The sequence below is a fragment of the Ranitomeya variabilis genome, chromosome 3, assembly GCF_051348905.1.
Source record: "Ranitomeya variabilis isolate aRanVar5 chromosome 3, aRanVar5.hap1, whole genome shotgun sequence".
NCBI classification, from domain to species: domain Eukaryota; kingdom Metazoa; phylum Chordata; class Amphibia; order Anura; family Dendrobatidae; genus Ranitomeya; species Ranitomeya variabilis.
The window spans coordinates 372,298,588-372,323,956 of record NC_135234.1 but is presented as its reverse complement, the minus strand read 5'-3'; the positions used below and the strand labels follow the sequence as shown (position 1 = coordinate 372,323,956).

At 44.9% G+C, this 25,369-nt stretch overlaps 1 protein-coding gene across 5 annotated transcripts in view; it reads left to right on the top strand.

The window, feature by feature from the left end:
* INPP5B (inositol polyphosphate-5-phosphatase B) overlaps positions 1–25,369 on the top strand; it is a 219,723-nt gene that overhangs the window by 170,322 nt on the left and 24,032 nt on the right. The gene's annotated exons all lie outside the window — the stretch shown is intronic.

The following is a 25,369-nucleotide window of genomic DNA, read 5'->3' as shown; positions in this document are numbered from 1 at the left end:
CATATGTAACGAGGCACTGCGCATTAGGTGCGCAAATCCAAATGCGACCCTGCCGGGAGAGGGACGTGGGTCCTCGTTAAGTCATCGGATGGCCCCGTATGCCCACTAAACGTAGTAAAAAGATACACGGAAATGAAACGCGCAGGTAGATTCTTTCTGGCACATGCTGATGGCTCCCCCCTTACCAAATACCAGTTCCACACAATTTTTAATCGGTGTCTCGAAGCCATTAGCGTCGATCCGTCGGAATACGGTACACATTCTTTCCGTATAGGGGCTGCCACCGAGGCGGCTAAGGCCGGTATCCCCGAGGCTGAAGTGCAGCGATTGGGTCGGTGGAAATCCGCATGCTTCGCCAGATACATAAGACCCGACCTGCTTAAGTAACATGTCTTGTTTTTTTCCAGGCGCTAAAAAACCTGCAGTTTGGGTGGTTGGACATTCATACATCTACTGGGCAAAGAAGCGGGCCGAACATCGGCCCGGGGGCATGAATCTAGGCTTCAGGAACGTAGTGGTCAACTGGAGAGGGATGTTGTGAATTCTGCTCTTGGGCTCCCTCCGGTGGTTGTAAGTGGTAGCGCTGCTGTCTCTGAATCACAGCATTTATCAGGTGTTTTCACTTTTTGCAATTTGGACAGGGCTATTTAGTCTTGCTTCACCCTTTAGTCAGTGCCAGCTGTCCATTGTTCCTGGAGGATTCACATCCCTGCCTGGTCTCTTCTGCTTTGCAGTTCTTTTCAACAAAGATAAGTTCTGGCCTTTATTTTGCTGTCCACATGCTGTGGTCTTATTGTTCAGTTATTTTCCATGTTTTGTCTTGTCCAGCTTGGTCTGTATAAGGATTTTTTTAGCCAAGCTGGTATCTCTGGAGATGCAGATATACCCTCCATGTCTTTAGTTAGCTGTGGAGTTTTTGTATTTTCTGTGGTGGATATTTTCTAGTATTTTAATACTGACCGCATAGTACTCTGTCCTGTCCTTTCTATTTAGCTAGAAGTGGCCTCCTTTGCTAAATTCTCATTTCAGTCTGTGTATGTTTTTTCCCTCTCCTCTCACAGTCAATATTTGTGGGGGGCTGTCTATCCTTTGGGGATTTTCTCTGAGGCAAGATAGTTTTCCCTTTTCTATCTCTAGGGGTAATTAGTCCTCCGGCTGTGTCGAGATGTCTAGGGAGCGCTAGGTACATTCCACGGCTACTTCTAGTTGCGGTGTTAGGTTCAGGGTCTGCGGTCAGTACAGGTACCACCTTCTCCAGAGTACGTCCCATGCTGCTCTTAGGCCACCAGATCATAACAGTACAACTGGCCAACAATGAGTTAACCGCATCTCAGAAGAAGGGAAGGAAAGTGCTGATCCATTTTTTTTTTCTGTAGTCTGTTGTGTTTTTTTTTTCTCTTCCCTCTTTGCCTCTGGGTGGCTCAGGAGTTCGGCGCTGGTATGGATGTTCAGGGATTGGCTTCTCGTGTGGATCAACTTGCTGCTAGAGTACAGGGTATTTCCGATTATATGTCGTTCAGACCAGTTTTAGATAGAATTCCAACTCCTGATTTGTTTTTTGGGGATAGGTCCAAATTTCTGAGCTTTAAAAATAACTGTAAACTGTTTTTTTCTCTGAAACCCCGTTCCTCTGGTGATCCCATCCAGCAGGTTAAAATTATTATATCTCTGCTGCGTGGTGACCCCCAGGATTGGGCATTTGCCCTGGAACCTGGGAATCCGGCGTTACTTAATGTAGACACCTTTTTTCAGGCGCTTGGGTTATTGTATGATGAACCTAATTCAGTGGATCATGCTGAGAAGACCTTGTTGGCCCTGTCTCAGGGTCAAGAAGCGGCAGAATCATATTGCCAGAAGTTTAGAAAATGGTCTGTACTGACTAAATGGAATGAGGATGCCTTGGCGGCAATCTTCAGAAAGGGTCTTTCTGAATCCGTTAAAGATGTTATGGTGGGGTTCCCCACGCCTGCTGGTCTGAGTGATTCTATGTCTCTGGCCATTCAGATTGATCGGCGCTTGCACGAGCGCAGAGTTGTGCACACTATGGCATTGTCTTCCGAGCACAGTCCTGAGCCTATGCAGTGTGATAGGATTGTGTCTAGAGCTGAACGACAAGGATTCAGACGTCAGAATAGGTTGTATTTTTACTGCGGCGATTCTGCTCATGTTATTTCTGATTGCCCTAAGCGTACCAAGAGAATCGCTGGTTCTGTTACCATCAGTACTGTACAACCTAAATTTCTGTTATCTGTGACCCTGATCTGCTCATTATCGTCATTTTCTGTCATGGCATTTGTGGATTCAGGCGCCGCTCTAAATTTAATGGACTTAGAATTTGCCAGACGTTGTGGTTTCCCCTTGCAGCCTTTGCAGAGTCCTATTCCTTTGAGGGGCATTGATGCTACACCGTTGGCTAAAAATAAACCTCAGTTTTGGACACAGCTGACCATGTGCATGGCGCCAGCCCATCAGGAAGATTGTCGTTTTCTGGTGTTGCATAATTTGCATGATGCTATTGTGCTGGGTTTCCCATGGTTACAGGTGCATAATCTGGTATTAGATTGGAAATCTATGTCTGTGACTAGTTGGGGTTGTCAGGGGGTTCATGGTGACGTTCCTGTGATGTCAATTGCCTCCTCCCCCTCTTCTGAAATTCCTGAGTTTTTGTCAGATTTCCAGGATGTATTCAATAAGCCCAAGTCCAGTTCCCTTCCACCGAATAGGGACTGTGATTGTGCTATTGACTTGATTCCAGGCTGTAAGTTCCCTAAAGGCCGACTTTTCAACCTGTCTGTGCCAGAACATACCGCCATGCGGAGCTATGTGAAGGAGTCCTTGGAGAAGGGGCATATTCGGCCATCTTCTTCACCATTGGGAGCAGGTTTTTTCTTTGTTGCCAAAAAGGTGGCTCCTTGAGACCCTGTATTGATTATCGCCTCTTGAATAAGATCACGGTCAAATTCCAATACCCTTTGCCTTTGCTTTCTGATCTGTTTGCTAGGATTAAGGGGGCTAGTTGGTTTACTAAGATTGACCTTCGAGGGGCATATAATCTTGTTCGTATTAAGCAGGGTGACAAATGGAAAACTGCGTTTAATACGCCCGAGGGCCATTTTGAATATCTTGTGATGCCATTCAGACTCTCTAATGCCCCATCTGTGTTTCAGTCCTTCATGCATGATATTTTTCGGAATTATCTTGATAAATTCATGATTGTATATTTGGATGATATTTAGATTTTTTCAGATGATTGGGAGTCTCATGTGAAACAAGTCAGGATGGTATTTCAGGTCCTTCGTGATAATGCCTTGTTTGTGAAGGGGTCTAAGTGCCTCTTTGGAGTACAGAAGGTTTCTTTTTTGGGCTTCATTTTTTCTCCATCATCTATAGAAATGGATCCGGTTAAGGTTCAGGCCATTCATGATTGGATCCAGCCCACATCCGTGAAGAGCCTTCAGAAATTTTTGGGCTTTGCTAATTTTTATCGCCGTTTCATTGCCAACTTCTCCAGTGTGGTTAAACCCCTGACCGATTTGACGAGGAAGGGCGCTGATGTAGCTAATTGGTCCTCTGAGGCTGTTTCTGCCTTTCAGGAGCTTAAGCTCCGATTTACTTCTGCCCCTGTGTTGCGTCAGCCGGATGTTTCTCTTCCTTTTCAGGTTGAGGTTGACGCTTCTGAGATTGGGGCAGGGGCCGTTTTGTCTCAGAGGAATTCTGATGGTTCCTTGATGAAACCGTGTGCCTTCTTTTCTCAAAAGTTTTCGCCTGCGGAACGCAATTATGATGTCGGCAATCATGAGTTGTTGGCTATGAAGTGGGCATTTGAGGAGTGGGGGCATTGGCTTGAGGGGGCCAAGCACCGTATTGTGGTCTTGACCGATCATAAGAATCTGATTTACCTCGAGTCTGCCAAACGGCTGAATCCTAGACAGGCCCGATGGTCCCTGTTTTTCTCCCATTTTGATTTTGTGGTCTCGTATCTTCCGGGTTCTAAGAATGTTAAGGCTGATGCCCTCTCTAGGAGCTTTTTGCCTGATTCTCCTGGGGTCCTTGAGTCGGTCGGTATTCTGAAGGAAGGGGTGATTCTTTCTGCCATCTCCCCTGATTTACGACGGGTTCTTCAGAAATTTCAGGCTGATAAACCTGACCGCTGTCCAGTGGGGAAATTGTTTGTTCCTGACTGATGGACTAGTAAAGTGATTTCGGAGGTTCAGTGTTCTGTGTTGGCCGGTCATCCTGGGATTTTTGGTACCAGAGATTTGGTTGGTAGGTCCTTTTGGTGGCCTTCTTTGTCACGGGATGTGCGTTCTTTTGTGCAGTCCTGTGGGACTTGTGCGCAGGCCAAGCCTTGCTGTTCCCGGGCTAGTGGGTTGCTTTTGCCTTTGCCGGTCCCTGAGAGGCCTTGGACGCATATTTCTATGGATTTTATTTCGGATCTTCCGGTTTCCCAGAGGATGTCAGTTATCTGGGTGGTTTGTGACCGGTTTTCTAAGATGGTTCATTTGGTACCTTTGCCTAAGTTGCCTTCCTCTTCTGATTTGGTTCCGTTGTTTTTTCAGATTGTGGTTCGTTTGCATGGCATTCCGGAGAACATTGTGTCCGATAGAGGTTCCCAGTTTGTTTCTAGGTTTTGGCGGGCCTTTTGTACTAGGCTGGGCATTGATTTGTCTTTTTCTTCCGCATTTCATCCTCAGACAAATGGCCAAACCGAGCGAACTAATCAGACTTTGGAAACTTATTTGAGATGCTTTGTGTCTGCTGATCAGGATGATTGGGTGGCTTTCTTGCCATTGGCCGAGTTTGCCCTTAATAATCGGGCTAGTTCTGCTACCTTGTTTTCACCCTTCTTTTGTAACTCTGGTTTTCATCCTCGTTTTTCTTCAGGGCAGGTTGAGCCTTCTGATTGTCCTGGGGTGGACTCTGTGGTTGACAGGTTGCAGCAAATTTGGGCTCATGTTGTTGACAATTTGGTGTTGTCTCAGGAAGGAGCTCAGCGTTTTGCTAACCGTCGTCGCTGTGTTGGTTCCCGGCTTCGGGTTGGGGATTTGGTCTGGTTGTCTTCCCGTCATGTCCCTATGAAGGTTTCTTCCCCTAAGTTTAAGCCTCGGTTTATTGGCCCTTACAGGATTTCTGAGATTATCAATCCAGTGTCTTTTCGTTTGGCCCTTCCAGCCTCTTTTTCCATCCATAATGTTTTTCATAGATCTTTGTTGCGGAAATATGTGGTGCCCGTTGTTCCCTCTGTTGATCCTCCTGCCCCGGTGTTGATTGATGGGGAGTTGGAGTATGTGGTTGAGAACATTTTGGATTCTCGTTTTTCGAGGCGGAGGCTTCAGTATCTTGTCAAATGGAAGGGTTATGGCCAGGAGGATAATTCTTGGGTTGTTGCCTCCGATGTTCATGCTGATGATTTGGTTCGTGCCTTTCATTTGGCTCGTCCGGATCGGCCTGGGGGCTCTGGTGAGGGTTCGGTGACCCCTCCTCAAGGGGGGAGGTACTGTTGTGAATTCTGCTCTTGGGCTCCCTCCGGTGGTTGTAAGTGGTAGCGCTGCTGTCTCTGAATCACAGCATTTATCAGGTGTTTTCACTTTTTGCAATTTGGACAGGGCTATTTAGTCTTGCTTCACCCTTTAGTCAGTGCCAGCTGTCCATTGTTCCTGGAGGATTCACATCCCTGCCTGGTCTCTTCTGCTTTGCAGTTCTTTTCAACAAAGATAAGTTCTGGCCTTTATTTTGCTGTCCACATGCTGTGGTCTTATTGTTCAGTTATTTTCCATGTTTTGTCTTGTCCAGCTTGGTCTGTATAAGGATTTTTTTAGCCAAGCTGGTATCTCTGGAGATGCAGATATACCCTCCATGTCTTTAGTTAGCTGTGGAGTTTTTGTATTTTCTGTGGTGGATATTTTCTAGTATTTTAATACTGACCGCATAGTACTCTGTCCTGTCCTTTCTATTTAGCTAGAAGTGGCCTCCTTTGCTAAATTCTCATTTCAGTCTGTGTATGTTTTTTCCCTCTCCTCTCACAGTCAATATTTGTGGGGGGCTGCCTGTTCTTTGGGGATTTTCTCTGAGGCAAGATGGTTTTCCCTTTTTTATCTCTAGGGGTAATTAGTCCTCCAGCTGTGTCGAGATGTCTAGGGAGCTCTAGGTACATTCCACGGCTACTTCTAGTTGCGGTGTTAGGTTCAGGGTCTGCTGTCAGTACAGGTACCACCTTCTCCAGAGTACGTCCCATGCTGCTCTTAGGCCACCAGATCATAACAGAGGGATAAGAGGCCTACAGTGGCCAAAAATCTTCCCAGAAGTCATCGACATCGCTAAGAGGGCCAAAGGGCCGGTGATACTAGTCTTGCACGCTGGTGGCAACGATCTGGGAAAACGGAGATGTATTGACCTCAGTTCAACGATGACTGCTGATATCGAGCGTTTCTTCCACCTGTTACCCGATATGATATTGGTGTGGTCGGAGATGGTGCCGTGTGCGGTCTGGCACGGGGCTAAGAACCCAAGAGGCTTAGGACGATCAAGAAAAAAGGTCAACCTGAGAGTGGCAAGATTCGTAAAATCAAAATTCGGCATTGTGGTTCGCCACCACCTGCTGGAAGGCGACCAATCAGGAATGCTGAGGCCCGACGGCATTCATCTCACAGACATTGGTCTCGATATATTTTTGTCAGGTCTACAAGACGGTATCGAACAGGCACTAAGGCTGAAGGGTGGGGGTCGGAGTCACGTGTAGGTAGTACACATGATCCTCCGTGGCGGAAATGGAGGGAGGGGCGAAGCTTCGTAGCCGCTCATTGGCTGACCACCGGTCGGTCGCAGACTGGGCCCACGGCTGTGAGCCCGTTGCGAAATGTAATTTGCCCCTCCCTGCTTTTTAAATTAATAAACTGTGACCGACTAGTTCAACCCATCCGAGCCTGTTCGTGTTGTCTTTTCGGGATTGGTGGTAGGGGGGAAGGCACTATTTACGACACACGGGTCTCCGCAGTCTGGCAGGCACGGTACCCATAGGGAATGTGCCTCTGACTGTGGAGCCCCTTATGGAAAAAGCTAATAGGAAAACACCGTGCAGTGCCTATTCCCCCCTCACACTACTCCCCCAGGTGATGCACTAATTGGGACACCCAGCTGACCAACGGGAAGAGAGAGGAAGGGGCGTCTGGCCACACCCACAAGGGTTAAATCCAGGTGCCGGGGTCGGTTCCTTCCTCTTTCTCCCCGGCTGACCCTCTGGAAGCAATTGTCCCACCCTCCCTCCCCTACATATTAACTACTGTGTTTATGACTTTAAAATGTTTTTATTACTTGAAATTTAAAGCTGATGATTATAATACTGTTATTTTTAAGTCACAGCGGAAATGGAGGGAGGGGCGAAGCTTCGTAGCCGCTCATTGGCTGTCCGCCGGTCGGTCGCAGACTGGGCCCACGGCTGTGAGCCCGTTGCGAAATGTAATTTGCCCCTCCCTGCTTTTTAAATTAATAAACTGTGACCGACTAGTTCAACCCATCCGAGCCTGTTCGTGTTGTCTTTTTGGGATTGGTGGTAGGGGGGAAGGCACTATTTACGATACACGGGTCTCCGCAGTCATAAACACACAGGTTGTTGTAATATTTTATTGCTCTCTCAATCCACCTGAAGACCATTGTTCTGTAACAAATTAAAAATAATAAACCAACAATATGCATACCTTCCGTAGATCTGTAACGTCCCACGATGTAAATCCATCTGAAGGGGTTAAAATATTTTACAGGCAGGAGCTCTGCTATAATGCAGCTGTTCTCCTGCTTGTAAACCCCGGGGAATGAAGGTAATGTAGGTCAATGACCTATAGTTACCTTCAGTCGCGGTGATGCGCCCTCTGCTGGATGTCCTCATATGACGTCGAGCGTGGGAAAAAGTTCCCAGCAAAACGCATATAAAAAAAACACATGCGTTTTTAATGTTAAATATAGGGAAAAAAAACGCATGTGTTTTTTTGCGCTAAAATCCAGCGGCAAAAAACGCAAATGTGAAGCCAGCCTTACTCAGGGGAAATTGCACAACATATTGCACTGTCTATTTTCTCCTCTCACCCTTGTGGAAATAAAAAATTTACGGCTGACCCAACATTTTTGCGAGAAAAGAAAAAGGCAGAAGGGAGGAAAGGTGAGAGAAGAGGGAGAGGTGAGCAGGCATGAGATCCTGTGTTTACCAATTCAATTTTCCCCAATAAGGGGTCAGTGTTCCACAGAGGATCTGAATTCCAGCCAATAAAACCAGGTTTTAAAGAAGCAATCATAGGAATAATTGACAGTAGAGGTTAGTTCCTCCCTTAACATCGCTTCATTTATTTTAGAAAAACAGAGGGGAACTGTTGTAATATTTTTTCCACCGCAGCTGAATACATGCTTGAGCAGTCACAATTAAATGCCTTAATATAGAGTGCATAGGTGTTTTTATTGGAATGTCGCAATGGTGGTGAAGGACAAGAGCTGGGTTACGATCAATTGTAAGGTCTGCGAATTTATGCAAAACGAGTTGCACGTTTTCCCAGAAAGGAATAAGGAGTTTGCAGGACCAAAAAATAAGAGATCACATTCCTCTTCTCTACATCTGCAACCCATGGGATTGGCTATAGGGGAAATAGAGTGTAGGTGAGTTGGGACTCTATACTACTGAGACAGCAATTTTATAACCAGCCTCTTGAAAACAAGAGCAAATAAATGATTTATGTGTTAAAGTGAAGATATACCTCCACTGTTCTTTTGATGGAGAGTCCTAAATCGCCCTCCAATTGGATTTGGGAATGGGTGGCAGGTTGGTCTGGGGGTTCAATCAGCAAGGAGTGTGAGAAGGATAAAGTATGTCTTAGGGGTCCTGTACCCATGCATGCTGCTTCAAAAGACGTCTGAACATTACTGTAAAAAGGTCTGGTTGGGAATGAATGAAAAAAAATGGGAAAGCTGACCAACTCTTCAAGTTCCCAGGGTAGTGGACATAGCGATGACGAGAAGGTCTATCTTTGAGAGCCAAACACGCTTACCTCTAAAATGGGACACTTTGAAGCATCCATTGTTTACCCGAGTTTGGAAAACATTGTCTTCCAAACCCGGGGGAAAAAGCAGATTACCCAAGATGGGATACATGGAGGAGGATTGCAGTATAATATATGAACGGACTGCAGGATTGGTGCAACAAGCAAAGAGTAGCCCCGATAGTGTGTTGTGTTTTGAGTGATTTAACCAGAGACAAGTCCAGCCATAGAGTCTCTTAAGTAGGCATATTTGTGAAGCTTTGCTCAATTGCGAACCACACGAGGTGGAAAGCTATGTAATAAGATTTGACATCTGGCAAAGCTATACCCTCTGATGTCTTAGAATGATATAAAATAGCTCTTCTGATACGTGGAGGTTTACCAGACCTTTTGAACTGAGTTTGGACCACTGCGAGACTCCTGAAGAAAGACAAGGGAACCACAACCAGGAGAGCCTGTATAACGTACAAGATCCGAGGGTAAATGTTCTTTTTAAAGATTGTGCTTCTACCAAACAAGGTAAAAGCGTTCCTTGTCCATCTTAAGCAGTTCTCGTGTACCGATTGGAGTAGTTTTGGGAAGTTAAGTTTCTTGGTAATAGCTCTAAAATATTTAGGGAGTTGGCCCATTTAAAACTAATGGCATATTTTAAGGGCATTAGAATGGAGGAAGAAGTGTTAATATTCAGGAACTCTGACTTAGTGAAGTTAATTTTAATGTTAGGTAGGCTATTGTATAAGTGAAATTCTGCCATCAAGTTTTTAAGTGAGATGACCAGGTTGATGATCAAGAAAAGCAGGTCATCTGTATATGCAACAGTCTTCTAAGGAGAGCCGCAAATACTAGAGCCCATAATGTTAGTATTAGATCCGATTCTCCCGAGGAGGGACTCCAGTGGAAGTATAAAAATTAAAGGTTATAGCGGGCAGCCTTGATGTGTACCATTACATATAACACTGGGACTTCATTTTGGCTATCATGTGATTGATGGACGGTATGTATCGCAGGGGTGGGTGGCCCTACTGCTGAGGGATTTGTTTACATTGGGAAGGCTTCCAGGTGATTGGAGAGATGGGTGGGTTCAGTCACGTACTAACCCTGCCAAAGAGGCATGTCTGAACACGTAAGATGGTTTTGTTGAAGGACCTGTGGTGATGTCACGCTCACCTGACTAGCCATGTGACAGGTACCTGGGTGTGGTTACACCTATGTAAGGAGGTGTGTGTAGCACATGGATAGTGAGTGTGTGGGTGTGTGTCAGGGTGGACACACTTCCATGTGTCCTGGCTGGACACTGCAGAGTGGCCTGTGTGTTGGACGGTTCCACGTGGGGACAGACGTCCTGAACAGTAGAGACCATTTAGGCTGGAGAGCCTACGTGCTGGACATAGCACGGTCTGTGTGCCCACAGACTTGAGAGAGAGCGGAGCTCTATTATGGACATTGAGGAATCATCTGTCTAACGTAAGACTGTTTACCTGTTGTTCCTGTTGCAATGTGGGTTATGGAGCAATAAACCCTGTGAACTTTTAAGGAAACGTGTCTCCTGAGTGTCATCCGCCGCACCTAAGCAAGTGTCCCCTAGACCCGTAGCGGGTGAAATGCTAAAATATATATATATATATATATATATATATATATATATATATATATATATATATATATATATATATATATATATATATATATATATATACAGTGCCTACAAGTAGTATTCAGCCCCCTGCAGATTTAGCAGGTTTAATAAGATGCAAATAAGTTAGAGCCTTCAAACTTCAAACAAGAGCAGGATTTATTAACAGATGCATAAATCTTACAAACCAAAAAGTTTTGTTGCTCAGTTAAATTTTTATAAATTTTAAACATAAAAGTGTGGGTCAATTATTATTCAACCCCTAGGTTTAATATTTTGTGGAATAACCTTTGTTTGCAATTACAGCTAATAATCGTCTTTTATAAGACCTGATCAGGCCGGCACAGGTCTCTGGAGTTATCTTGGCCCACTCCTCCATGCAGATCTTCTCCAAGTTATCTAGGTTCTTTGGGTGTCTCATGTGGACTTTAATCTTGAGCTCCTTCCACAAGTTTTCAATTGGGTTAAGGTCAGGAGACTGACTAGGCCACTGCAACACCTTGATTTTTTGCCTCTTGAACCAGGCCTTGGTTTTCTTGGCTGTGTGCTTTGGGTCGTTGTCTTGTTGGAAGATGAAATGACGACCCATCTTAAGATCCTTGATGGAGGAGCGGAGGTTCTTGGCCAAAATCTCCAGGTAGGCCGTGCTATCCATCTTCCCATGGATGCGGACCAGATGGCCAGGCCCCTTGGCTGAGAAACAGCCCCACAGCATGATGCTGCCACCACCATGCTTGACTGTAGGGATGGTATTCTTGGGGTCGTATGCAGTGCTATCCAGTCTCCAAACGTCACGTGTGTGGTTGGCACCAAAGATCTCGATCTTGGTCTCATCAGACCAGAGAACCTTGAACCAGTCAGTCTCAGAGTCCTCCAAGTGATCATGAGCAAACTGTAGACGAGCCTTGACATGACGCTTTGAAAGTAAAGGTACCTTACGGGCTCGTCTGGAACGGAGACCATTGTGGTGGAGTACGTTACTTATGGTATTGACTGAAACCAATGTCCCCACTGCCATGAGATCTTCCCGGAGCTCCTTCCTTGTTGTCCTTGGGTTAGCCTTGACTCTTCGGACAAGCCTGGCCTCGGCACGGGAGGAAACTTTCAAAGGCTGTCCAGGCCATGGAAGGCTAACAGTAGTTCCATAAGCCTTCCACTTCCGGATGATGCTCCCAACAGTGGAGACAGGTAGGCCCAACTCTTTGGAAAGGGTTTTGTACCCCTTGCCAGCCTTGTGACCCTCCACGATCTTGTCTCTGATGGCCTTGGAATGCTCCTTTGTCTTTCCCATGTTGACCATGTTTGAGTGCTGGTCACAAGTTTGTGGAGGGTCTTAAATAGTCAGAAAAGGCTGGAAAAAGAGATAATTAATCCAAACATGTGAAGCTCATTGTTCTTTGTGCCTGAACTACTTCTTAATACTTTAGGGGAACCAAACAGAATTCTGGTGGGTTGAGGGGTTGAATAATAAATGACCCTCTGAAAAGACTTTTCACAATTTAACAAAAAAATAAACAAAGAAATAACATTCTTTTTTGCTGCAGTGCATTTCACACTTCCAGGCTGATCTACAGTCCAAATGTCACAATGCCAAGTTAATTCCAAATGTGTAAACCTGCTAAATCTGCAGGGGGTTGAATACTACTTGTAGGCACTGCATATATATATATATATATATATATATATATATATATATATATATATATATATATATATATATATATATATATATATATATATATATATATATATATATATGTGTGTGTGTGAGTTCAATGCCTTGGTAGTATTGTACATTGCCTCCATGAACCCCGCCTGGTCTGGGTGGATGACATCCGATAAAGGGGGGATAGTCTTGATGCTATCATTTTCGCAAACAATTTAATATCTAACTTTTTAGGAGTGAGATTGGACTATAGCTTGCACATTGGGATGGATCTTTCCCTTTCTTATTTATAACAAATATATGAGCTTGTAAGGAGTCCCTTGGGAAAGAGGAGCTGAGATTCCTGCACTAAGGCAACATCCAACCTTCTTATATAAAGAAAATAAAGGAATATAGACTGGTTTTCAGGACTATGTAGACCTTTAACATTTGAGGAGCTCACTGTTAGTTGATAATTATGGTCTGACTACATTCTTAGGGGTTGTGAAGATGGCGGAATGGTAAGATTAGGGAGTGAAAAGAAAGGTGAAAGACAACCTAGTCAAAATAATAGAGCAGAAAGCAAACAGAAAAGACCAAAAGGAAGACAAAACAAGATCAAATCTAACACTAGTTGCTCAGTGAAAAATCCATAGTAGCCTTCAAACTTTTGGAGGGGGGGGTGAGTGACCATGGAGCAGAGTACCGTAGAACACTAGACACTTAGTAAATGAGAAAACGACATCCCCCGGGCCAGCATAGGAATCACCCATTAAAAGATGGGGGAAGCAAAGCCTCATTTAAAGGGTATGGCCAGAGACATCAGGGAAGAGCTTAAACACTTTGCAATCCATGGATATAGGATTGGAGGACCAAGCACGGCCCAGGATATCCGTGTGTAGTAGTGAAGTCTACACAAGATATCTCTTGGGTTGTTGGGTTTTAGGGGTCCTGTTCTGGTGATCCAGTGTACTCCGTAGATGACATAGGGGGCATCTAAAGGTCTGTGTGACTTTGTTGACCAAGGAAGTGATCACCATCTTGAGATCCTCCTTGCCAGCATCCTCTGGTAGACCTTAGATGCGACTGTTATTTCTTCACCCCCTATTTTGTTGGTCATCAAGAAGCAGGGTTATATTCTGCATTTGAGAATTGAGGGTCTTGTGTTTACTCTCCAGGGTTTGGATCCGGTTCAGTAGAGACATTTTCCGTTGCCGTGGTCTTAGAAGAAGGAAGGTTAATGTTCTGTAAGGAATCAATGGCCCGTTTGTCGTAGGCTTCAGTTCTCTGGGCTAAGGAATCAAGGTCTTGTTTTGTTGGCAAGGCTTGTATGAGATCATGTAACATCTGGAGATCTGAGTACAGCAGAGAGGGTGTATTGTTTGTAACTGATGACACATGTAGCAGCAGACCTGACTGCGTGGACTGTAATGTATCCATGTCCTTCATATTGACAGGACGGGTATAAGTGTCCAAAGAAGAGGGAGACGGGGTATCCTCTCTGGAAGTGATACTTGTAGTTTTTCAGTGGGTCACTTGAGTTGGCTATAGGGGCTCCACACGAGCCCACTGGCTGGTTAGGCAGATGCGCCATTTTAGCGGAAGGACAGGATGCGTTCGGGATTGCAGGTGTAAAACACCATTCAATGTTATTGCCTTGTGTTCCTTTGGAGCATGAAGCTGACCTTGCAGATCTTATGCTATGATCTTGGTGCTTTCCTTTCCAGGCATCCCCTATGTAAAAGAGCAAGTCCATGTCAAGAGTCTGGAACCACAGAGCACTAATAACACTTGTTTGCTCTCCATAATGTTTGGGCAATGTACCCAAGCTGGCTTGTTTTCAAGTTGGATGTAATAGGGTTATAATCTCATACGGCTGAATACCAGTCTCAGTGTTTTAACAGGAACGCTAGTACAAGTTAATCCTTCAAACGGCTAATACATCTGAGGATCACAGCACTATTCTCTCTAGGGATTGAAAGGTTGGTAAATGGATTTCCACATAGCTGTCAAGCACTGCTTCCACATAGGCTGCTGTGGTCATTGTAAGTTATTATCTGTGTAAATGCATTCGTTCAATAGTCAGGTTAAACTCCTATATAGCTGAGATATGGCCAGTTTAATGTGCGTTTTAAAGGATTATTGCAATTGCAAGAAGTGTTAGTAGAGCACCACCAAAGTTTGATTATATTGAGTTTATGAACCAAGTGCACCCAGCCAAAGCAGATCTCACACTTTGCACTGATAAGGGGCAGCACCCCGAAACATTGTCTGCAAATTGAGAATCTAGTTTGTCTTTTATCCTAAGGCTAGTTTCACATTTGCGTTACAATCCGCAGCATTTAATCCGCAACCTCAAACGCACGAAAAACCGCATGCAAACGTTTACAAACGCAGCGTTTTTTAGACGCATTGGTAACACAAGCGGTTAAAAAAAGTGGCGTTTATATGCTTTTTTTATGCGTTTTGCATACGTTAAATTTTCTACCATGCGCACAGAAAACGCAAACAGGAGAAAAATCTAGATAAACAGACACCGCCAATGGGACTACAGTGGGCGTGTATTATGAGATATCTATATATAGACCCTTGGACTGCTGAAATCTTAAGTTTGCTACTGTATCCTGTGTCATGATGGATCTTCACATGGAGAGCTTTTATTTCAACCTGGATTTAAGCATCAAGCTGTTTCTTGCCTGTGCGTTTGCTTGGGAGCAACAAAGAAATAGGGAACGACAGAGAAGGACGCGTAGTAGGCGTTTTCGGAGACACCCCATTATTGAACTCCGGGAGAGCCGTGGAGCCTATCACACGCTATATGGCGAGTTCAATGCCAACCCGGACAAATTCCCGGAATATACCTGAATGTCTCAAGACTCTTTTCGGGATTTGCTTGGTCGTGTCCAAGGAGCCATCCGGAGACAGGACAACCAGCTCCGTAGAGCGATTCCACCAGAGGAATGTCTCGTTACATTAAGGTACGTAATAATTCTAAACAAATGGCTGGCATAATTATTGTTGGTCTGCCATGTATTATTTGTATTTTCCTTTATGTCTTTAGCTAAACACCACCATAAATGGAATTGATTGTAATTTTATTTTTTAATTTTATTTCAGATTTCTGGCAACCGGAGAGAGTTTATCATCCCTCCACTTTCAGTACCGGCTTGGAATTTCCACCCTGTCTGGAATAGTTGCGGACACCTGTCGGGCTTTGTGGAACCTTCTCCAGGATTAATTTATCCCCCTACCCACGGAGAACATATAGATGGAAATTGCAGAAAAATTCTGGAGTGTGTGTGCTCATGGCAATAGCAAATGCGGACTGTCGCTTCATCGCCGTGGACATTGGAGCTTTTGGCCGTGGCAATGACTCACAGACTTTCAAGAACTCTGATATGGGCCGACGTGTGTATGGCAAAAATTTTACATTTTCCACTGCCACGACCTCTCCCCAACACTCAATTCCCACCGATGCCATTTGTTATGGTTGGGGATGAGGCCTTTCAGATGTGTGAAAACCTACTGAAACCTTTGGGATTCTAGTTTAAAAATGGCGCATTCTTGGGACAGCCATTAATCTGAAAATGGAGACAGTCGATGAGGTGGTCAAAGCCTGTGTGGTTCTCCACAATTACATAAAGGGTAAGGAGTGACCCAACATTGAACTGCATGAACCAGTTGCAAACCCATTGCCAGATTACCAGCATCACCCGCTGCGGTCAACTGTTGAAGTTGGCCACATGCCGGACCAATTTGCTGCCTATTTTGATTCTGATATTGGACATGTGGCATGGCAAGACATTATTGTGTAAAATGTCCTGTTGGGTTTGGGTCTGTACCAGTTCTGTAAGCAGCATTGCAGGCCTGCATGACACTAAGCTGGAGATCAGGAGTAAGATGTTCCGTTATGCCCTTCTCTATTAGATTGAAAAATGATGTGCTGGCCTCTGGAGGTCGGTTTTCCCTTGGTCAAGGTTTTTGGTGACCTCCTGAATAAGTGTATTCATATGGTTTATGGCACTATCTAGTCGGTCACCCATCGCCTTGAGTCCATCATGAAAGACCGAGCTCAAGTGCAAAAACTCAGGCATGAGTGACCTGTCCGAGGCCCTCTGCCGCTGCCGGGAAGAGCCCAAAAAAAAGAGGCAGAGGACTGGGACAGGGGAACACCTGATGGACCAGCTTCCTGGTCTCCAGTCTGTATGGCAGGCCCACTTGCTGCAGCGCTGCTGGAAGGCTGGGACGGGTCCGTGGCTGTTTGATGAAGAACCGCTCCAGAACCAGGGTCAAGACTGCTGCTCTATGTGCTGTGAAAAAGAAGAAAAAAATACATTAATACAAAACATTTACAATAGTAAAGCGCCAACTCCTATTGAATAGAAAAATACAGATTAGGCAATCCAACACAACCCATTACACCACAAACAATACTTACGTTCTCTGGGCAAGGACCGGTCTCAAAAATGCAAGGATGCGGTGATATTTGTATTTGCGGATTCTTGCTCCAGAACCACTAGGAACCCGGCTCTCTTGACGAAGGTCCTTGTTGAAGCGATCCTTCATCGAACGCCAATGTGTTTTGACTCTGAGCACTGTTGAAAAATATAAATAATGGTTAGACAATGCACTTTTGACCGTGATCACACAACTGTTTGTGATGAGAGAAACTCCTGAGAGTTTCTCTCATCACACACAGTTGTGTGATCCCCTCCAAGGTCACTGCTGCAGCACACCACATTGCAATACTTGCAAAATCCATTTAGGACCCGAGTTGGGGTCCCAGCCATCCCACATCGCTTTGGACACCTCATTCCATAGCCGCCGGATCGTCACGTTGTCCAAGTCCTGTGGAACCTGGGTGTCCCACAACACGACTCGCTCATGGACCCAGGGAGATTAGGAGGTCATTTTCAATGAAGTCCTCATCCCGTTCTGGAACCTAAAAAATGAATAAAGATATTAATGTTGGAGACATTAACATAAAGAAAAGAAAGAAAACAGAGACAGAAAACTGGCATGAATATTGAAAGTCAAGTAAAAAAAGGAGTCAAGAAGAAAAAGGTAAAGAAAGAGGAAAGTAAAGAAATGAACATTCAAGAAATGTAAAGTCAGGATACAATTAACAGTCAGCCAGGTTGTAATAATTATAGGGGATAACTCAGGAGACTCTTTGCGTGGAACAAGACAACTACAGGACACAGTTTTACAAGTGGTAAAATCTATATTATCACACGGTGATTCAAACAGGTGCAGAGAAAAACTCAAGTCCACAACACTTGGTGCAAATATCAAATGCAGCTCAGCAGTCTATAGGAAACTTCAGAGGAAAATGCAATCACGCAGAAAGTCTATGAAGCACAATTATTCTTATGGATACTTGACACGAATAAGTCCTTGCTTAGTCCAAAACACAGATAGATATGCTTATAAGGCAGTTCAAATAATATCTTAGCTCAACCAGGGAGGTCTGGGTAATAGTCTCAGGTTCTTGCAGAGCAGAAACAGCTTACATGTCCAGCAAATGCAGATGGAAGCAAACACGAGCAGCAGATGAAGGAGGATTACTGGAACTGGTGTATGCAGCAGGAACTCAGAGCAGAGTAGCAGGATAACCCCACAGGTTTACAGGAGCAGGTATATAGCCAGGGAGTCACCAGAGGTCAGGAGCTGGATGCAAGGCAGAATACTCTAGCACAGACTGAAGGCTGGGGTGTAGTTTTATAGCAGGAAGACACAGTGCACATGAGACCAAAGACGCCATCTTGAAAAAGGGCAGTAATGCACAAAAAGGTAATAAAAAAATGTTCAGAGTCCTGACATTACTCCCTGCTTAGAAGCGGCCTCAGGACGATCCTGGACCTGGTTTCTCGGGGAATCTCTGATGAAAAGGAGAAATCTTCTGTTGGGCATTGATGTTTTCCACAGGTTCCCAAGAGTCTTCTTCAGGAGGATATCCCTGCCATCTTATCAGATATTGGAGCCGATTCCTGCGAATCCTAGAATCAACAATTTCCTCCACCACAAATTGTTCTTGCCCATCAATCACCACAGGCTGCGGAGGTGGCACAACACATCCCTGGAAGGTATTAGGAGATACAGGCTTTAGTAAAGATACATGAAAAACTGGGTGTACCTTCATAGTCCTAGGCAGCTTCAGCCGGCAGGCCACAGAGCTCACAATACCGTTGATCTTGAAAGGGCCAATGAATTTCTGTCCCAAGTTTTTGTGAAGGAACGTTTAATTTCAGATTCTTAGTTGCTAACCACACGGAATCTCCTACCTTGAACATGGGTGCAGGTTTATGGAATCTATCAGCCGATCTCTTATAACGTTCTTGAGCTGTGGTCAGGGATTCCTTCAGAACCTCCAGATTTTGCCTCATCGCAGTCAGCCTTTCCTCCACTGCCGGAACCGGAGAATTAATTGGAGACCTAGGTAAGATACACGGATGATAACCCAGATTGGCAAAGAAAGGTGTAAATTTAGTGGAGGCGCTCTGAGAATTGTTATATGAAAATTCAGCTAACTGCAGCAACTCCAGCCAATCATCCTGGAGATGACTGACATAGCATCTTAGATATTGTTCCAGCCTCTGGTTGGTACGCTCAGTCTGACCATTTGTCTGGGGATGGTAAGCGGAAGAGAGACAGACTGAGTGCTGAGCAAAACCCCTTCCAGAATCTTGAAGTGAACTGCACTCCACGGTCAGAGATGATCTCATCCGGAACCCCATGCAACCGAAAGACATTCTGTATAACCAAGTTCACTGTATCTTTAGCTGAAGGGAGGCCGGTGCACGGAACAAAATGAGCAGCTTTAGTCAGGCGATCAACTACCACCATGATTGTATTCATGCCCCCCGATGTAGGCAGCTCCACAATAAAGTCCATTGATATAGACCCCCAAGGGCGGGACAGAACAGGTAATGGTTGTAGAAGACCCGTAGGTGCCACATGAGAAGTCTTGTAACGAGCACATACCTCGCAAGAGAGAACATAGTCCTTGGTATCCTTCAGGCAAGTTGGCCACCAGAAGAATCGGCTCAGGAACTCTTGTGTCTTCTGTACCCCCCTGTGACCAGCCAACTTGGAGTCTTGTACCAACTTGGGGATCTGCAGACGGACGACCTCAGGGACGTAGATACGTCGATCTCTGAACCACATGCCACCCTTAAAGACAAGATTAATATCCACAGGTGGGTTGGCCAAAAATACATCACCGTCATAGGCCTCCCTGCACTCCTTCCACAAGTCCTGATCGTGGATAACTCCGATGAAATTGGCATCAGATAGAGTGGACTTGGACGGGGCTCCAGGTACGGAATCCTCAGCATGGATTGGGGATAAAGCATCAGCCTTCCCATTACGAGAACCTGGACGGTACGAGATAACAAAGTTAAATTGATTTAAAAATAAGTTCCAACGAGCCTGACGAGGAGAAAGACATCTAGCGGATCTAAGGAACTCTAAATTGCGATGGTCAGTTAGCACTATGATCTGTTGTGCAGCTTCTTGCAGATGATGCCTCCATTCTTTGAAAGCCGCAATAATAGCCAGCAATTCCTTGTCTCCCACGTCGTAATTCTTCTCTGCTGAGGTTAGTCTACGGGAAAAGAAAGCACAAGGATGTAGCAGACCCTTCTCTCCAGTTCTTTGGGAGAGAATAGCCCCCAAAGCATTATCAGAAGCGTCCACCTCCACAATGAAAGAAAGTGTTGGATCTGGGTGTATCAACAGCGGTGCTGATGTGAAACATCTTAAGCCGATCAAAAGCTGCTTGAGCCTGTGATGACCACTTAAAGGGCTTTTCCTTCTTTGTCAAGGCAGTAATGGGACAGACAATATCAGAAAAATTTCGAATGAAGCGTCTGTAGAAATTTGCAAAACCAATAAAACGTTGGACCTCCTTAACGTTCTTGGGTACCGGCCAGTCAAGGATAGCCTGAATCTTACCAGATTCCATGTTCAGCCCCTGGGGAGAGATGATATAACCTAAGAACTGTATCTCAGAACCATGGAACTCGCATTTCTTTGGCTTAATATACAGATGGTTCTCTTTCAGACGTCTTAAAACAGTTTTGACATGTTCTTCATCTTCCTGTAGAGAGTCAGAAAAGATTAGTATATCGTCCAAATAGATCACTACAAACTGGTCCAACAAATCTCTGAAAATGTCATTAGCAAGGTGTTGAAATGTTGCAGGGGCGTTACAAAGCCCGAAGGGCATCACACGAGATTCAAAGTGTCCATACCGGCATCTGAATGCTGTCTTCCACTCATCCCCTGGACAAATACGCACCAAATTATAAGCCCCACGAAGATCCAGTTTAGAGAACACCTTAGCATGGCGGACTCTTTCCAGTAATTTGGGAATCAGAGGCAAAGGGTAACGGTTTCGTACGGTTACCTTATTGAGTTCCCGATAGTCAACACAGGGTCTCAGGGTCCCATCCTTCTTCTTTACAAAAAAGATAGGTGCCCCTGCTGGTGAGGAAGAAGGGCGTATGAAGCCTTTGGCCAGATTTTCATCAATATACTCCTTTAAGGCTTGAAGCTCAGGTGCCGCCAAAGGGTATACGTTACCAAAAGGAATAGCTGCCCCAGGAAGCAACTCAGTGGGACAGTCATAATGCCTGTGTGGAGGAAGCTGATCTGCATTCTTCTTGTCACAGATGTCAGAGAACTCTTTATATGCTGGAGGTAAAGAAAATACCTGTACATATGGTTTCGTAGCCGTGGACTCAGGGACAGCTTCTGTTAACGCTGAGTTGCTCCTTGTTGGAAAGATAATCTCCTTGGTCTCCCAGTTGATAATTGGGTTCTGAGAACGCAACCAACGAATGCCTAAAATCACAGGAAAATGAGGAGAAGAAATTAGCAAGAAAGAAAGTTGCTCCTGATGATTAGGCTCCAACAAAATTTCAAGGGGTACGGTCTCCTGATCCACAGGCCCAGAGATTAAAGGTGACCCATCCACTGTTTCCATGGTAATTGGAGAAGCTCTTTGCTGAATTTTAATACCATGTTCCTTGGCAAATGCGATATCCATGAAATGGCTACCTGCACCAGAGTCAATCATAGCTGCACTGGAAATCCACTGTCCTGAACACAGGATCTTAATAGGGAGAGAACAGTGAGAGTTCTTTTCCTTAAGCTCCTTGGGGGGTGAAGTCATAGAAAGTGAATGGAATACAGCGTTTAAAGGCAGGCTACATTCAGAGATGTCAGATTCATCATCACAGTTGTCATACTCCCCTACTGCTGCTAGCACCTTGTTAGTGTCTGGGACACTTAGGACAATTGATCAAGAAGTGGTCAGACTGGCCGCAGTAGAAACATAGACTTTCACGAAGGCGATGCTCCCGGCGCTCATTGATTTCGCGCCTCTGAACAGAATCAATTTGCATGGCCACCTCCTCCACCTCCCGAGATGTTTTACCTTTATCTTTGGAAGGAAGGGAAAAGTTAGAAATACGGTTATATGCAGCAAACTTCTCTTACCTACGCTCAGTAAGGCGAATGTCATTGCGCACCCAATGCTGTATAAATGTCTCTAGCTCTTGTGGTGACTCAGAGCGAGCTAGTTCATCTTTTACAATACTAGACAGACCTCTTTTAAAAATAGGCAATTGTGCATAACTGTCCCAATTGGTATCTACCGCAAATCTCCTGAATTCAGTAGTATACTCAATAACAGAACGTTTTGCCTGGCGTAAAGACAATAAAGCAGATTCAGCGGTTGCACGGCGATTAGGATCATCAAACATTAATTCCATAGCGGCCAAGAAAACATCCAAGTTATTTAACCGTGGGTCACGAGACTCAATCATCGGATTTGCCCAGGCGAGCGCTCGTGCGGTCAGCAGCATTATTACACACAATACTTTGGATCTATCATTAGGAAAACGGTCAGCATGCACATCAAAATATAGCATACATTGATTCACAAAGCAACGAAATTTGTCGCGATCACCATTAAATCTGAATGGGGGCAACTTAGGCGGGCTAGCTGGTGGCGGTTGCCCAGAGGGAAAAGTCGCTTGTGCAGCTATTTGCGTGCTTATGTCCTGAAAAGCCCGTCCATACTGGGACTCTATGCCAGCAAGTTTGTTTTCCTGGGCTGCCATGCGGGTGCTTAAGTCTTGCAAAGTCTGTCCAAACACTTGTTGATTGAGTTCAAAGCTTCCAAACTTCTTTTGCAGACCTTCCACATCTTTCTGCAGTGATCTAAATGGAAAACACCGGCTCTAGTCTGCTTTCTGCAGTCATTGTTCCAGCAGTCTCCTTTTTTTTTTTAGGCTAGAGTATCCTGTAATAATTATATGGAATAACTCAGGAGACTCTTTGCGTGGAACAAGACAACTACAGGACACAGTTTTATAAGTGGTAAAGTCTATATTATCACATGGTGATTCAAACAGGTGCAGAGAGAAACTCAAGTCCACAACACTTGGTGCAAATATCAAATGCAGCTCAGCAGTCTATAGGAAACTTCAGAGGAAAATGCAATAACGCAGAAAGTCTATGAAGCACAATTATTCTTGAGGATACTTGACACGAATAAGTCCTTGCTTAGTCCACAACACAGATAGATATGCTTATAAGCCAGTTCAAATAATATCTTAGCTCAACCAGGGAGGTCTGGGTAATAGTCTCAGGTTCTTGCAGAGCAGAAACAGCTTACATGTCCAGCAAATGCAGATGGAAGCAAACACGAGCAGCAGATGAAGGAGGATTACTGGAACTGGTGTATGCAGCAGGAACTCAGAGCAGAGTAGCAGGATAACCCCACAGGTTCACAGGAGCAGGTATGTAGCCAGGGAGTCACCAGAGGTCAGGAGCTGGATGCAAGGCAGAATACTCTAGCACAGACTGAAAGCTGGGGTGTAGTTTTATAGCAGGAAGACACAGTGCACATGAGACCAAAGACGCCATCTTGGAAAAGGGCAGTAATGCACAAAAAGGTAATAAAAAATGTTCAGAGTCCTGACACAGGTATACGTACACGCTGCCGCCTTGCCACCCAACCGTTTCCCCGCTGCTCCTGCTCAGCCTCTGCCGCAGTGGAAGAACTGCTCTAAAAGGAAAAAAAAATGTCATATGTGTAGATTTGACAGTGAATACTTACCAATCTGAAGAGGTGAGTACTCACTTCACTGACATTTTCCCCTTTTCAGGCCCAGGCCGTTGCTCCTCCTCAGAAGAAGAAGATGACATTCTGATGCATGCAGAAAGAAAAAAATGACAGAAATTAGGACATATAGAGACAGAAAATAGAAAATTGGCTTTGGCTTTGATACTCACATTGTTCAGAGTGTTGATTCCTCCCAGGTTCCTGCGTCTGTCTGCTCTTGTTCCCAGTCTGCTGAGTTGTGGACTGCAAATGCCCACTCCCCCCTTTTATCCGTTTGTATGTGGGGGGTGGCTAATCAGTGTCTAGACAGGTTTTCTTGTGGTGTGACGCATGCGTTCATAAATGCAAGCAAATGCATGTGCTTGCGAACGCATGCGTTCACATAGACCGTAATGCGTTTTTTTGCCGCATTCCTTCCGCTAACAACCGCATATGTTTCTAGGCGGAAAATTGACGGCACTAAAATTACTACATGTAGCGTTTACCGCGCCAAGCCGCAGACGACGAAACGATGCATGTGTCGTCAAACGCGGCAAAATGCAACCAATCGCAGACACCTGCGTCCCTAATGTTAAAGATAGGAATACACGATGCATGCGGAAAATTGCGGCACAAACGCTGCGGACACAACCGCAAATGTGAAACCAGCCTAAGTTATGTGGCAAGCTTTATTAAAGAGTAAGTATTGACTTTTAGGATTGCTACTTCCAATAGGTGGCAATAGAGTTCTGGCCCTCTTCCTCTCTGAAGAAGGAACTCCCATATCATGTTTGGAAAGTCCCTTCAACTTTAAAAGAAGATAAGACTGCTCAATCCAAGTGACAGTAGCTCTCTTCTCATGGCTGGAAACCACACACACACTCACACATGCACACCACCCTCCCGTAGAGAGAACTTTCACAAGTTTACTCTCCACAGGGCAGCAGTCAGAAGTGCTCTGAGGGACCAAGGCTGGTAGGCAGTGAGGCAGAAAGACAATGTGGGAGCCCAGAGAGGAGATAAGGTGCGTCTCCCAGGTTGTAAGAGCCAAAGGCAGGAACACACAGCTCTTGCACAGTGCAGAGCCAACGGACCACAAAATGGCAGTGGCTAGCGGGCAATGGCCATGCGAATCTTGGTGTGCATGCTGGGGACATGTCTGGGGCTCTCAGGCAGCTGGGGGGCAGAAAATCTTTCCAAGCAGAGTGTCAAGGATCTAATTGTCCTCCACATCCACTCTGCAGCTTCAAAGGAGAAGAGGGATGAAACCTCTGGGCCCTTGGTCTCGGCAGAGTATACACTGGCCACATATTAGACCTCATCTTATTATTACCCTGCAGATCTGGAAAATAGGGCTCAAAATGCTCCTCAGGACGCTTGGGTCCTGTTTTTGCCTCTTGGAATTGCCTGAAGGGTATCTCTTTCATGGATTACGTTGGATTTAGGGCTGGTTAGTACGAAGCTCCTCTACTTGCATCTGCGCCCCTCATTGTGTCAATTTTTAAAATCCGTGCTCCATTAGTGATTTTATTTATATGAGGAAGTAAAAGTACAGTAAATTGCAAAGCTTCTCCTAAAACGTGCAATGTTAAAAACTGACAGCACACAGGTGGGTAATTTTGATCAGTATCTTGCATCAAAAAAGGACATGTCTCCATGATTTATTTTGTGTACATAAAGACACGTGAACAGCACCGTAGATTATAATGGGTAGGTGTTCTATCCCTGAAAAATACTGAACATGTACATGAAATATATGGATAGAACATGGACGTGTGAATGAGGCATTTTATGGGACAATGCATCTTTCCCATTGGTCTGGATGTGATTCAATATGTTATTAATATGTCAAGACTTTTGGTTGGAAAACACCTTTATGGTGCCCTTATGATAGAGACAGACATGCTGATTTCAGGACACTGTCTTCTATATATGCATGTAGCAGCACCAATGAG